Here is a 15,278-nt window from a genome sequence, read left to right on the forward strand (position 1 = left end):
GGTCGCGACCCGTTCTTAGTGAGCCAACCAGTCTTCGGCATCTTCAAACAGGTCGCCGTGAAAAGGCTTAGGCGTGCGTGGAGTCTGAAGGGTGATAGGTGGGGCTGGCTGCAGGGACAGTCGTAGGCAGGGCGGGCAGTGGCGTCGCCATGAGTGGAGTGGTAGTTGAAGGCGCGCTGACAATAGGAAGGGCCTCGGGGGACAGGCCGCGGATCCTCCGGCTGGCACGATGGACAGGGGTGGTCACAAGAGGCGGACGCGTCGAGTCGTCCTCAGGAGTAGGGAGCATCGGCCGCACCTCCACCAGTGTCACGACCAGAGGAGCCGTGAAGGTAGACATCGGGAAGAACCCAAGACCGGGAGCCTTCTTTTAATTATGGAGCCAGCTTCCACGACACAGAACAGAAGAGCGCGCCACGAGAGCCTACCGCCGCTTCGTCGTCGTCTTCCACTCAGCGCGGAGGCCGCGCGGCGCGTTAGGCGCGTGGCAATATTACTATCTTGCCCTGAAAAAAATACGTTAGTATCGTCTGCATAGATTATAATGTTGTCTGCTGGACGAAGGTTGATGATATTGAAAGCACAACATGCGACCGTCGTCTTCATCTGTACATATCCATCATCATCGCTCATCTTCTTCGAAGGGTTGGTCGCCATATTTGTGGGTGCCATTAAAGCTCGCTCCATCCTGCGCTCTGTCTCCCGTCTCACAAGTGGTGGAGTGTGCTCTCGATCCCTGCGTCCTCTCCGCCGCCAGATTGCAGCTACGTTCCGGTCGCCAACTGCTCGTACCATACGCACCGATGGATACCGTCAGCGACAACACCACTCGTACTCCCGATGGGCCCCCCATTCTTCTTCCCCTCGATTCGAACCGTCTGGAGCCAGCCATGATCAGCCAACCCGGTCCTTCCCCATCTTCTGGACACCTCACCTGGACTATCACCACACTCCAGCGCCAGCCTCCATTTTTTGCTGGTCTTCGTGGGGACGATGTCGAGGACTGGCTCGACCAATATAACCAGGTCGGTGCCTATAATCGTTGGGACTCAGCGATGAAACTTCCAAACGTGTCCTTCTACCTCACTGCCGTGGCCAAGACTTGGTTCGTCAACCACAAAGATGCCATCCCGGACTGGGCTCACTTCTCGGCACAGATACGACAAATTTTTGGCACATCTGGTGCAAGTCCCGCTGTCTACAAAAAAAAGCTAGATACGAGCGCTCAGCTACCCGGCGAGTCCTACACATCCTACATTGAAGACGTGCTTGCCCTGTGTCGACGTGTCAACAGCGCTTTGTCAGAGTACGATTGGGTACGTCATCACCTGAAAGGGCGTGGGTCATTTGCTTTCAATACGCTCGCTGCTCAGAATCCAACGTCAGTCCAAGACATCCGAACAACTTGCCATCGTCTTGACGACCTTCAGTCACTTCGCCAAAAGGCACCTGGGACACCCCAATTTCACACGACGTGGACTTACGCTCCCTCATTCGCTCCATTATCCGGGAGGAACTGCACGGCTCCACCTTACCACCAGTCGACTCCCCCCCCCCTCGCCCCCAGCCCCGTCGTCCTCGCCTTTGCGTGATCTGATCAAAGACGAGCTCGCTTTGGTCACTCGTCCCTTGGCAGCGGAACCACTTGTACCGCGTTTTATACCTACCTATGCCCAGGTTGCTGCGACGCCTCCTGCTGCTGTTTACCCGTCCCATCCACAGCACGTCCAGCAAACTCCGGTCTCTGTGTCGCCGAGGCCCCTCGCTATGTGTCCTGTTTGGAGTCCGCCTGCACGTCGGCCGGTGTGTCACTACTGCGGAATTCGCGGGCATGTTGTCCGTGTGTGCCGTCGGCGTCAACGCGACGAGCGCGAGTGGTACCCAGACCTTCGCAACGGAGCTACGTACTCGTCACCTGCTTACCGCCCGACGTTTGCCACCAGTCCTCCTCGTCGCCCATCGTACGGGGACTCCTCCCAAGACGCTCCGCACTCGTCGAACGCTTACCGCCCACCGTTTGCCGACCATACTAATTATCGTCCCTCCTATCCCTCTACCTCTCCGGACCGCTCCTCGAACGACCGGTCGTCGCGCCGCCGCTCCACATCGCCTTTCCGCCGCTCCTCGTCGCCTCTACGTCCACCATCCTCCCAGACAACTGGCCACACGGAAAACTAAATTGTGCAGTTTCCGGAGGTAAAACTGCACCGCACGCCGACCTCTCAATTCCTCCTGCACAGCCATCGAACATGTTAATTGTTGATATTGAAGGCACTGTAGTAGAAGCATTCAGCGATACGGGCGCCGCCATTTCTGTAATTAGTTCTGCTTTATGTTCTCGTCTTCGCAAGGTGCGCACCCCTAACCGTGGTCCTTCTCTCCGTGCTGCCAATGATGAATCAACGCGTCCTTCCGGATTGTGTACAGCACGATTCACTATCGACGGCATCCTGCACTACATAGTATTTGCTGTGCTTCCCTCCTGTGCTTATCCCCTCATCCTCGGCTGGGACTTCCTCCACTCTGCGCAAGCTGTAATTATCTGCTGTCCTCCTACTCTACAAGCTACTGAATCCGACCTTTCTGCCGTTTCTATCCTGCCTTCTCATCATCTGGTTACCACCGGTGATCATGTACTTTACCTTGGCTGCGAAGATGTCCTCTCTGTTGCTTCTGCCCACGTCAACGCTGGGGACGTTTTCGTCACACCAAGCACCCGTCTTTTCTCAAGCGGCATCTTTCTCGTCGCGTCCCTGCTTCGCTTCACCAATGGGTCTTCACTACTGACTGCCTTCAACACTACGCCGGAACCCATTCTTCTGCGTCAAGGCACAGCCATCGCTTCTGTGGATACCACTCAACCTGTAGTCCTTCTTTCCTCTGCCCCATGAAGCTTCGCTCCTTCGACCCCAGCTTCTGCCTCGGCATCTATTTCAGCTGCTATCAGCCCCGGTCTCACCCCGACTCAAAAAGATGAATTGCTTGCCGTCTTGACCAAGCATGCCGCTTCCTTCGATACCCAGACAACCTTGAGCCAAACCACCGCAGCTAAGCATCTCATCTACACAGATGGTTCGGGCATCATTCGCCGTCGCCCGTATCGTGTGTTTTCTAGTGAGCGCAAGGTTATTCAAGATAACGTAGCCGACATGCTCAAGCGCCACATCGTACGCCTCTCTTCGAGTCCTTGGTCTTCGCCTGTTGTGCTGGTTCAAAAGAAGGATGGCTCAGTACGCTTTTGTGTTGACTATCGCGCCCTTAACAAGATCACTAGAAAAGATGTTTATCCGCTGCCTCGGATTGATGACGCCCTCGACTGTCTCCAAGGTGTACAATTTTTCTCTAGTCTCGACCTAAGATCCGGATACTGGCAAATACCGATGCATGAGGCCAAGGAAAAAACTGCTTTCGCCACTCCCGATGGATTATACGAATTCAACGTTATGCCGTTCGGCCTATGCAATGCTCCGGCCACGTTCGAGCGCATGATCGACACCGTTCTCCGAGGCCTGAAGTGGAAAACGTGCCTATGCTACCTCGACGACATAGTCATTTTTTCTTCGACTTTTTTCTGAACACCTTGTTCGTCTCGATGGAGTAATAAGCGCACTTTCTGAGGCCGGCCTTCAGTTAAACACCAAGAAATGTTGCTTTGCTTCTACTTCTATCAAGGTCCTCGGTCACGTCGTTAGCCAGAAGGGTGTAAAGCCTGATCCCGGCAAAGTGGCTGCAGTTTTGCATTTTCCCCGCCCATCGCGCGTCAAAGACCTGCCCAGTTTTCTGGGGCTAGCGTCATACTTCCGGCGCTTCATACGCAACTTTGCCTCTATTGCGGCCCCTTTGCATAAGCTCCTCTGCGCTGGCACGCCGTTTGTTGGTCTGAGACCTGTGAGGTCGCTTTTACTACCTTAAAGAAGGCTCTCACGTCTGATCTGATACTGGCACATTTCGACGACAATGCTCCAACGATTTTACACACGGACGCCAGTGGACATGGCATTGGTGCAGTTCTTCTGCAGCGGCAGCACTCCTTGTGCGAGCAAGTCATCGCCTACGCCAGTCGTACACTGACTGCAGCGGAGTAGAACTACACGATAACTGAGCAAGAGTGCCTCGCTGTTGTCTGGGCCATTCAGAAATTTCGCCCTTATTTGTACGGCCGCCAGTTCACAGTTGTAACTGACCATCATGCCCTGTGCTGGTTGTCCTCGCAGAAAAACTTGTCCGGGCGCCTCGGCCGCTGGATTCTCCGTCTCCAGGAATATGACTTTACCCTCACCTATAAATCGGGCAAGGAACACCAGGACGCCGATGCGCTATCTCGTTGTCTCCTCGCCCAAACCCAACCTCCGTGCGTGTCCTCCGCATCCTCAAACTGCCAAACTACCCCTTCGACGGCTATCTCAACCTTGACCGCCGCACCCATTGACTTGATGCCCGATCCCAGTCTTGGCGATCTCGCCTCAGCGCAGCGGGCCGACCCTTACTGCCGGACTCTTATCGACCGCCTGAGCGGTGCTGCGCGGTCACCGAATGCCCGCCTACGTCGCCAACTTAACTCTTTCAAGCTAGTCGACAACATCCTTCTTTGGCACAATTACAGCCCCTTCGGTGACTCATGGGTGCATGTCGTACCCCGTTCCCTTCGCCGAGAAGTTTTGCAGGCCTTTCACGATGACCCCACGGCTGGCCACTTAGGCTTTCAGAAAACTTATGACCGCATCAAGCGCCGTTTCTTTTGGCCTGGCCTCTCAACCACTGTTGGAAAATATATTGCGTCTTGCATTCCTTGCCAACGTCGGAAACGGAGCACGTCTGTCCCTGCGGGCCTTCTACAGCCTCTCCCCTGTCCTTTCTCCCCTTTTTGAAGTCGTTGGGATTGACCTCTTCGGTCCCTTGCCATTAACACCAACGGGCACCCGTTGAATCGTCACTGCCATCGACCACTTAACTGGATACGCTGAAATGGCCCCTGTTCCTTCCGGCTCTGCTTCAGAGATCGCCCACTTCTTCCTGAACGCCATCCTTCTGCGCCATGGAGCTCCTCTTGTCCTTATTAGTGACCGCGGCAAGTCCTTCCTTTCCAGCATCCTTGCCGAAGTTCTTCACGCCTCCAGAACCGTGCACAAAACCTCTTCAGCTTATCACCCTCAGACCAATGGGCTCACAGAGCGCTTTCATCGCACGCTGTCCGATATGCTAGCCACCTACATCCAGCCCGACCACACCAACTGGGACACCATGCTTCCCTTCGTTACCTTTGCATACAATAGTGCCGTGCAAAGAACCACCAACTTCTCCCCATTCTTCCTTGTGTATGGACGTCAACCTACCTTCACCCTCGAAGCGTCTTTCTTCTCCGCCCCCTCAACCTCTTCCAGACTCTCTCACGAACAGTTTACTTCTCGTCTTACCTACTGCCGTGCCATTGCCCGCCTGAATACCGACGCCTCCCAAGCCTCCCGGAAAAACACCTATGATTTCTCCCACCGTTCCATATTTTTTCACCCTTGAGATGAGGTACTGCTGTGAACTCCAGTGCGTACCCCGGGATTGTGTGAAAAATTCTTGAGCCGTTATATTGGTCCGTATACTGTACTCAAACAAACGTCCCCGGTGAACTATCGTGTTGCCCCTGTTCATCCTGTTAATGATCGTCGTTGCTGAGGTGCCGAGATTGTTCATGTTTCCCGCCTCAAACCCTTCGCCCGTCGCCATACTGTGCTATAACCTGCGCCCGGCCCGGTCGCTTTCGTACGCGAGGGGAGAAAGTGTAAGCACAATATGCGACCTTCGTCTTCATCTGTACATATCCATCATTATTGCTCATCTTCTTCTTCGAAGGGTTGGTCGCCATATTTGCGGGTGCCATTAAAGCTCGCTCCATCCTGCGCTCTGTCTCCCGTCTCACAATATCATTACTCAAACTCGCCCGTTTCGAGGAAGGTGTGTCACGTTCCGTCGCGACGTTAACCAACTCTGTCAGTGAGCAGCACGTGAAAAGAGATATGAAGACCCAAGTTAAGGCTATGATTAATCAGGCTCTTCCCACAACCGAGCGTCGCACTCTAGTGCAACTCCTTCTGAAGCACATGTTCGTGTTCGACTTTGCCAAAGACGATTCTACACCACCGCCTACCAGTCGTATTCATCACACGATCAACACCGGCTCCGCACCTCCTATACGCCAGAAGCCCTATCGAGTCTCAGCCACTGAACGTAAGTTAATAGATGACCAAGTTCAAGAGATGCTAAAGCGAGGCATAATTCGAGAGTCTTCCAGTCCTTGGGCAGCTCCAGTTATCTTTGTTAAGAAAAAAGATGGCACATGGAGGTTCTGTGTTGACTACCGTCGCTTAAATACGGCCACGAAGAAGGACGGCTACCCGCTTCCGCGTATAGATGACGCAATTGATTGTCTGCACTCCGCTTCATACTTTTCTTCTATTGATTTGAGATCCGGCTACTGGCAAATCCTTATGCACGCTGCAGATAGAGAAAAAACGGCATTCATAACACCAGACGGACTTTACGAGTTTAACGTTATGCCTTTCGGATTATGTAATGCACCTGCAACATTCGAGCGGTTCATGGATACAATCCTGCGTGGCCTTAAGTGGCAAAGTTGTTATGTCATTTGGACGACGTTGTAATTTTTGGCAAAACGTTTAGTGAGCACAACAGCCGCCTGGATATTGTGCTTGATTGCATGGAACGAGCTGGCCTTATCCTCAATTCCAAGAAATGTCAGTTTGGGAACCGTGAAACAATTGTTGTTGGTCATTTAGTTGATAAAGAAGGTGGTCGACCAGATCCAAAGAAAATTGAAGCTGTCAAAAGTTTTACGGTGCCTCAATCAGTGAAAGAGCTGCGGAGTTTTTTAGGGCTGTGCTCGCACTTTCGACGCTTTATAGCTAGGTTTGCGGACATCGCTTACCCACTCACGTGTTTGCTGCATAAAGATGCACCGTTCAATTGGACCAGCGAATGTGACGCAGCTTTCCGACATCTGAAATTTCTTTTGACCTCGGGCCCCATCCTGCGCCACTTCTGCCCATCTGCACCAATTGAAGTGCACACTGATGCAAGTGGTATCGGTATCGGCGCTGTACTTATACAACGCCATGGTCACGATCAGTGCGTGGTAGCATATGCCAGCCGTTCATTGAGTAAGAGCGAAAGAAATTACACGGTTACTGAGCAAGAATGTCTCGCCGTTGTTTTCGCTGTACAGCGCTTCCGCTCCTATCTGTACGGGAATGCTTTCACCGTCGTGACCGACCACCACTCGCTTTGCTGGCTAGTGAGTCTTCGTGACCCCTGTGGCCGGCTTGCTCGATGGGCTTTGCGCCTACAAGAATTTAATTTCACTGTGGTGCATAAAAGCGTCCGTAAACACTCAGATGCCGACTGTCTTTCCCGTTTGCCGCTTCAAACGACTGATGACGCAGACAACTTTGATGAATACTTGGCGTCACTTTCACAAGCCTTCCCCGATCTTCAAGTTTTCCGAACTGAGCAACGCAAAGAACAAACATTAACCACTTTGTTTGATGCCGCTCAAGATTCTGTAAAGAATACTTTTTGCACTCGCGACGGTTTGCTTTATAAGAATTTCGCTTCTGGAGGAGCACACATGCTTCTTGTCGTACCCGAAAACCTACGCATCACAGTTTTTGAAATGACGCACGACGACGCCACGTCTGGGCACTTGGGAGTGACACGCACACTCCACCGCACACAACAACGATTTTACTGGCCTAACATGCGTTCAACCATCCAGCACTATGTAGCCAGCTGTGTGCAATGCCAGCGCTTTAAGCTGCCGACTTCAAGTCTACCGGGCAAACTGCGGCCAATCACACCTCCAACAGCCCCGTTTGAGCAAGTTGGCATTGACCTCCTTGGACCTTTCCCACGGTCCTCTAAAGGAAATCGATGGATTCTTGTTTGCGTAGACCACTTAACCCGTTTTTGTGAGACAGCCGCGATACCAGCTGCTACTGCGTCTGAAGTATCTAACTTCTTACTTCGATTCGTCATTCTTCGGCACGGCCCTCCTGCAGTTCTCATTAGCGACCGTGGACGCCAATTTACAGCGGACGTTGTTGAAGAACTTCTCCGCCTCAGCAGCTGCAGTTTTCGCCACTTCACGCCATATCATCCCCAAACGAACGGTGTGGTAGAACGCACTAATCGGACGCTCACCACCATGCTTGCTATGTACGTCGCTGCAGATCATAAGGACTGGGATGGCGTCCTCCCGTTCATTACTCATGCATACAACACAGCGCAACATGAGACAACTGGCTACAGCCCCTTTTACTTGCTCTATGCTCGCTCGCCTCGCTGTGGCCTTGACACCATTCTACCATTTTTCACCCACGACGAACCTTCTCTTGCCACCACACTCTGCAGAGCTGAAGAAGCTCGCCAGCTTGCCCGCGTTCAAATTTTATCTTCGCAAGAGCGTTCCAAGAACCGCTACGACGTCCAACACCAAAAAGTTGCTTATGTTCCTGGTGACATTGTGTGGTTGTGGACCCCTCTACGAGAGCGTGGTCTGTGTCAGAAACTGCTATGCCACTACACTGGACCGTTTGTTGTGTTGGAGTGCATAAGTGACGTTAATTACGTTATATCACGACTAACTGCTAGTGGTCGACGGTCACGCCAGTCTCAGGTGGTGCATGTAGCCCCCCTCAAGCGATTCCATCCCAGACGGTCTATTGAACTCGCCCGACGGGCTCCGTCTGCGAGGAGGGAAATATCACGTGCTTCCACAGAACCTCGACGGAAGAAGCAGAATATGGACTGACCAGCAGGGGAAAGGAAGAGAAAGAGCTGAAGGACGCTGGTAGGCTTCCTGCTTCCATCCTGCTCCGACCGATCCCCTCTGTGAATAAAGCCCCGTGCGTGCTAAGCACGTAACAGTATATAATAAGAACAACGTTGGTCCTAAAACGAAGCCCTGTGGCACACCAGACGCAATCTCACCGATCCCAGATGAAATACCGTTAATGATAATTGTTTGAGATCGGTTGTCAAGGTAGGTAGCAAATAAGGTGAACCCTTGAACCCTTTTATCGAACCCTAGCCTGGCTCGAACACTTCGCGATATTTCTCGGTCAAGGTCATCAAGGGCAAGGGCAATGGTCACATACGCTTTTTCTCCTATGGCGCTGAGGAACAGATGCAGTTTCTTTTCGTCGGCCACTCCATTCCCTGTGAAGTAGAACTCGAAGCGCTCGATGAAGACATCCAAGTTTCCGCTGTCAGGATCAAACTCCGGTAGCTTGCCGACTGCGGATGCCATCCTCAGTTCGGGTTGGATTCCATCTTCGTCGCCAGTTTGTTGCATCCACTGTAAGTTGGCGTAGGCTTGAAGAAACGGCTTTATTCACAGTGCTGCATACTGGCAGCTCGAAAGAAACTCCTCCCCCGAGTACAGCATCTGAAGCAAAGCAGACATTTGGGCTAGTTGGTGTGAATTCATGGTGGAAAAAACAGCGCAAACTAAGACAAAAAACACAGAAAAGAGGTGAGACACTATAAGCGCTGACTCGCAACTAATGTTTATTAGAAAGAACAGAACACATATATAAAAAAACCACCCACGACTGCGTACGTCATAACAGATTACGTGCAAGCGTGCAAGATAATCTAAACAGAAGCATCGCGCGTGTGCACCCGGTTATTTAAGTACCTAAATTCCAATTCTGACAAGGCCACTGAAGGATCACTCACGCACCGTTTGCCGGTTTTTCGGATAAAGAACGCTTCCATCAGCTCCCGGGTCACCTTATCTTGGTGGAAAAAAAGTACGTCAGTTTTCGGGAAAAGGGGTGTGCATTTGCAAACCCGGCAGTGTGCGGGAAGGTTGTCTCGCGAGTCACTACCGAGTAGGTTGCGGTGCACCGCAACCACATGCGCCGGTGGGATCGGATCCCACCGGCGGCATGTGGTTGTTTTTTCTTCTGCTTTTCTAATCAACTAGCTTGAAGCGATAATATTGCCACGTATCATTGTAGCGTCCGTTCTTTCGCGCAAGGCCGCAGAAAAGGGGTGTTATCATTTTTGTTCGTGACGCGAGAAGCGACCGGACTAATCTCGATTGTTCACAGCCATGAACAGCTGCATCTACGTGTTTCTAGATAATCTCGACCTGTTATCTCGAAGTTTCCTTGCCGGCTTTAAATTGAACGATGCCGCGAGCAGCGGGCATTCGTAGTTCGACGATTGACGAGCACGCTTGTTGCTTACGCCGCCACTGAGTGCCACTGCTCAGTGCTGTGTCACTGCGCATGTGCTTGAATGATCAGAGAATTAAGTTCATCTGTTTTGTTGTATTTTCTATGCTATGACAGATAAAATAAACTTCTCTTTCTACGCCGCCACTGAGTAGTTCAGTTCTTTTGAGGGCGCAAGTCAGCCCAAATAAAGAGCTTCGTTTGAAAGTATTTCTGGTGTCTTCCTGACCGCTGGACTGCCGTCACTTCAACGTGACATCTGGTGGAGGTGCTGGGTAGCCTTCCATGTACAGGACACCCCCAGCAAGTAGCGACGCCAGCCCTTCGAGTCATTCACCGCAGGACCTGAGTCCAGTCCACCGCGCAAGCCGACGTCTGCTAGGAGACGCACCTGAGTTCGGGATTCTGCCTGACCCTACCCGGAAACGAAAGCCAGCAGGAACGTCCACCATGAGCTTGCCCCAGCCGACGGCTCCAATCATTCTTCACCAGCCCCGGGTGCCACCAACCTTCGACGCTTCGCCTGGCGCCGACCCCGAAGAATGGCTGGAACAGTTCGACCGTGTGGCTGCCTTCAACAACTGGGATGATGCTACGAAACTTAGGTACGTCTTCTTCGCCTTGGAGGGACCAGCAAAAGTCTGGTTTGAGAATGAAGAAGCTAACCTTACGAACTGGGAAACCTTCAAGGAGCAGCTTCTAAAGACCTTCACGAACGTTGTGCGAAAGGAGAGAGCCCAGCAGCTGCTACAGTCTCGCATACAACACCCAAACGAGACCGTTGCTGTGTACACTGAGGAAATGAAGCGTCTCTTCCGGCGTGCCGACGCAAACATGAAGGAAGAAGAAAAAGTAAGGTTGCTCATGCGAGGAGTTAAAGAGCAACTGTTGCCGGCCTCGTCCGAAACCCACCGAAAACTGTCGCGGAATTTGTAGAAGAGGCATCCACGATGGAAAAAACTCTGGATGCCCGAGCCCGCCAGTATGACCGCCAGCAGCGCATTTTCTCAGCAAGCTGCCTGGACACCGCTAACAGCAATGACCTGCGGGATGTTATACGTCAAGTTGTGCGAGAGGAGCTCCGACGATTGCTGCCAACGGGAACGCAGGCGCAAATTTCATCGCTCACTGACGTCATCCGGGACGAGGTTCAACAGGCCTTGGGTGTGACGCCGACACCCACGCAGCCTCTGCAGCCCCCAGCCATGACTTACGCCGCAGCTGTGCGCCGTCCTGCCCCTCGACGACGGGACCCAAGCCCCTATCGCCCTCAGCCAGCTGCGTTGGACCGCCGCCCACTCGCCCCAACCCGCCCGTCCTACGAGCGACGCGCGCAGCCGAGGAAATGCGACGAGTGGAGAACTCCCGACCAGCGCCGCCCACTATGCTTCCACTGTGGCGAAGCCGGTCACGTCCTCCGGCACTGCCCATACAGAAGACTGGGCATCCGAGGGTTCTCTTACGACGCTCCACGACCCCGACCCGGCCAGCGACCAGCCGAAATTGAGGAATTTTTGCGTCGGGAAGAATGCTCACCACCCATCCACCTATCACGTTCCCCGTCGCCATCGTCCCCGCGCTTTGTATCTCCTAGCCGAGGTTACGCCATGCGTGGACGCTCCCCCAGCCCCCCAAGGTTAAACTAAATAAAGCAGCCTCTCGAGGTGAGGTTGCTTCTAAGCGCAATGACAAAGATCCTCCATCGACGAGTACTCAAGACCATGCCACGACGACGACACCGACGACGACGACGACGACGCGGCCAGAATTGAAGCTTTTACCGCTGCCCAGTGAAGTAACGTCGCAGTACGCCCACCGCAGCCTCACTACTCGACGAACACGACACGACAACACTCGACGCAATGCTCCCGCACGTTTCCGACGAAGACAATCTCGACGTCGCCGCCTACCTTCATCGCGCCGAGGAAGCCCGAAGACTTGCGCGGCTTCGCATTCAAGACCAGCAGCACACCGACGCCCGACACTACAATCTGCGCCGACGAGACACGCATTACAAGCCAGGTGATCGGGTTTGGATATGGACGCCAGTTCGCCGCCGTGGATTGAGCGAGAAGTTGCTGCGACGCTACTTTGGCCCGTACAGGGTTCTCCGTCGCATCGGTGACCTCGACTATGAAGTCATCCCCGACGGCACGACAGCATCTCAGCGACGCCGCCCACGCCCGGAAGTCGTACATGTCGTACGTCTGAAGCCATATTGTGAACGCTAAAGGACTCGAAGTTTTCTGTGCTTATTTTCATTTTAAAGCATCGAGACGATGCTTCTTTGGAAGGGGGGTAATGCCACGTATCATTGTAGCGTCCGTTCTTTCGCGCAAGGCCGCAGAAAAGGGGTGTTATCATTTTTGTTCGTGACGCGAGAAGCGCCCGGACTAATCTCGATTGTTCACAGCCATGAACAGCTGCATCTACGTGTTTCTAGATTACTCTAGATAATCTCGACCTGTTATCTCGAAGGTTCCTTGCCGGCTTTAAATTGAACGATGCCGCGAGCAGCGGGCATTCGTAGTTCGACGATTGACGAGCACGCTTGTTGCTTACGCCGCCACTGAGTGGTTCAGTTCTTTTGAGGGCGCAAGTCAGCCCAAATAAAGAGCTTCGTTTGAAAGTATTTCTGGTGTCTTCCTGACCGCTGGACTGCCGTCACTTCAACGTGACATCTGGTGGAGGTGCTGGGTAGCCTTCCATGTACAGGACACCTCCAGCAAGTCGCGACGCCAGCCCTTCCAGTCATTCACCGCAGGACCTGAGTCCAGTCCACCGCGCAAGCCGACGTCTGCTAGGAGACGCACCTGAGTTCGGGATTCTGCCTGACCCTACCCGGAAACGAAAGCCAGCAGGAACGTCCACCATGAGCTTGCCCCAGCCGACGGCTCCAATCATTCTTCACCAGCCCCGGGTGCCACCAACCTTCGACGCTTCGCCTGGCGCCGACCCCGAAGAATGGCTGGAACAGTTCGACCGTGTGGCTGCCTTCAACAACTGGGATGATGCTACGAAACTTAGGTACGTCTTCTTCGCCTTGGAGGGACCAGCAAAAGTCTGGTTTGAGAATGAAGAAGCTAACCTTACGAACTGGGAAACCTTCAAGGAGCAGCTTCTAAAGACCTTCACGAACGTTGTGCGAAAGGAGAGAGCCCAGCAGCTGCTACAGTCTCGCATACAACACCCAAACGAAACCGTTGCTGTGTACACTGAGGAAATGAAGCGTCTCTTCCGGCGTGCCGACGCAAACATGAAGGAAGAAGAAAAAGTAAGGTTGCTCATGCGAGGAGTTAAAGAGCAACTGTTGCCGGCCTCGTCCGAAACCCACCGAAAACTGTCGCGGAATTTGTAGAAGAGGCATCCACGATGGAAAAAACTCTGGATGCCCGAGCCCGCCAGTATGATCGCCAGCAGCGCATTTTCTCAGCAAGCTGCCTGGACACCGCTAACAGCAATGACCTGCGGGATGTTATACGTCAAGTTGTGCGAGAGGAGCTCCGACTATTGCTGCCAACGGGAACGCAGGCGCAAATTTCATCGCTCACTGACGTCATCCGAGACGAGGTTCAACAGGCCTTGGGTGTGACGCCGACACCCACGCAGCCTCTGCAGCCCCCAGCCATGACTTACGCCGCAGCTGTGCGCCGTCCTGCCCCTCGACGACGGGACCCAAGCCCCTATCGCCCTCAGCCAGCTGCGTTGGACCGCCGCCCACTCGCCCCAACCCGCCCGTCCTACGAGCGACGCGCGCCGCCGAGGAAATGCGACGAGTGGAGAACTCCCGACCAGCGCCGCCCACTATGCTTCCACTGTGGCGAAGCCGGTCACGTCCTCCGGCACTGCCCATACAGAAGACTGGGCATCCGAGGGTTCTCTTACGACGCTCCACGACCCCGACCCGGCCAGCGACCAGCCGAAATTGAGGAATTTTTGCGTCGGGAAGAATGCTCACCACCCAGCCACCTATCACGTTCCCCGTCGCCATCGTCCCCGCGCTTTGTATCTCCTAGCCGAGGTTACGCCGTGCGTGGACGCTCCCCCAGCCCCCCAAGGTTAAACTACACTCTAAGAAAAAAGGGTGTAAGAAGGGTGCATCTTCACGACTTATGCTATCTGAAGGCGCATGGACTAAAGAAGCACTTTGCAGAGTGCATCGTTACACCCGTGTGGAGGTGGTGGAGGCCGTTAGTCTCTTTCAGAAAACTTACCCCCTTTTTTACTCTTCAAACCAGCTCTGCGCGAAGACGCTGTACAGCAAAGTATGCAGCCCTCACCGCCTCCCCTCCCTCTCGAAGATGGCCCTCTCCCGAAAGCGGGGTGGCGGGGTTATTTTGAGGACAATAGTTAAAAGCTATGCTGGCTCACGCTCCCCCACTGCATTGATCCTTTCACCCGCGCTGGCGACACTGATCGCGCCTCCTCGTTTCTTCAAGGGACCAGAAGCTATTTCTTCGAAGAACACGTACAGCGATCTTCTGCCCATCTCCGCCTGACATGGTCGGCAATAATGGCGGACGAAGTGGCTTGGCGGATGCACAGAACGTTACTGAAAAAAGGTGCATTGGCCGCGATCGGCCACGACAACCATCACGCATGCAAACATGCTCTTGGTTGCTAACGACCAAAATAATCACTAATATTCGGTGCATGTGCTTTCATACTCATGATTGGATATCATTTTAAAAAAGAAGTAAGTCAGCAAAGACAGACGGCATGATTGGTGCTGTGTTACTCCTCTGACCAATCGCAGCTCTGAACGAAATCAACAGTTTAGCGCTTCAATACACCAGAGGCATGAAAATTATTGCGTTTATAATTTCGGCTTGTGGTTGAGCTTTTAATAAAGAGGTAATAAAATCTTTAAAAGGAACAGTTTTGCTTCACAGCCAGCGTAAGCTCTATTAGTCCGCGCTGTTCTTCATTTTGTAATAGCGTACGATAAGTACCAGGGCGGTTAATTCCCTCCGTACAATTTCGAATAACGTGCACTGCTTTTCGAATAACCCCTCGTTGTGGCACATA

Source organism: Amblyomma mixtum, chromosome 4 (assembly GCF_055824585.1).
Source record: "Amblyomma mixtum isolate Tamu chromosome 4, ASM5582458v1, whole genome shotgun sequence".
In the NCBI taxonomy this organism is placed as follows: Eukaryota; Metazoa; Arthropoda; class Arachnida; order Ixodida; family Ixodidae; genus Amblyomma; species Amblyomma mixtum.